The sequence below is a fragment of the Arachis ipaensis genome, chromosome B02 (assembly GCF_000816755.2).
Source record: "Arachis ipaensis cultivar K30076 chromosome B02, Araip1.1, whole genome shotgun sequence".
Classification (NCBI taxonomy): Eukaryota; Viridiplantae; Streptophyta; class Magnoliopsida; order Fabales; family Fabaceae; genus Arachis; species Arachis ipaensis.
This window is the reverse complement of record NC_029786.2, coordinates 99483666-99484181: the sequence shown is the minus strand read 5'-3', so window position 1 is coordinate 99484181 and position 516 is coordinate 99483666.

The window sequence follows — 516 nt, the reverse complement described above, 5'->3', positions numbered from 1 at the left end:
GCTTGTTTTCTATATATATATTTTGATGAATGTGATATATTTTTTTTGGAAAAGTCTAGGGACCAGCAATTTTATTGCATTTTGGCCAGCATGTAACCAGCAGAGAAATGTGAGTCATTGGATGATATCTCACACCAATCTCACACCATCAAATCATCATTGATGGCTAGTTGATGGCTACCAATCACAAATGTTGCTGGCCCCTTAGCATTGCTCATTTTTTTTATGTAAATAATCTTTTAAAAAAAATCTAACAGTTAATCTATTACTTTTTTTGTTTTAGTCTAAATTAAATATTTTTTATTATTTTTGAAAAAAAAATCTTTTAAAGAATTTAATAATATGTGATGAGGAACACCGAATAAATTATACAGAAACCAATTAAAACATAACATGGAAACATCTTTAAAAAAAGTCGTTTTAGGCGACTTTATTTGAGTGGCCTCCAAAAAAATAATATTATCATTTACCAAAATGCATGGCGTCATAATTCATCACCCCATTGTTGAAATCGGA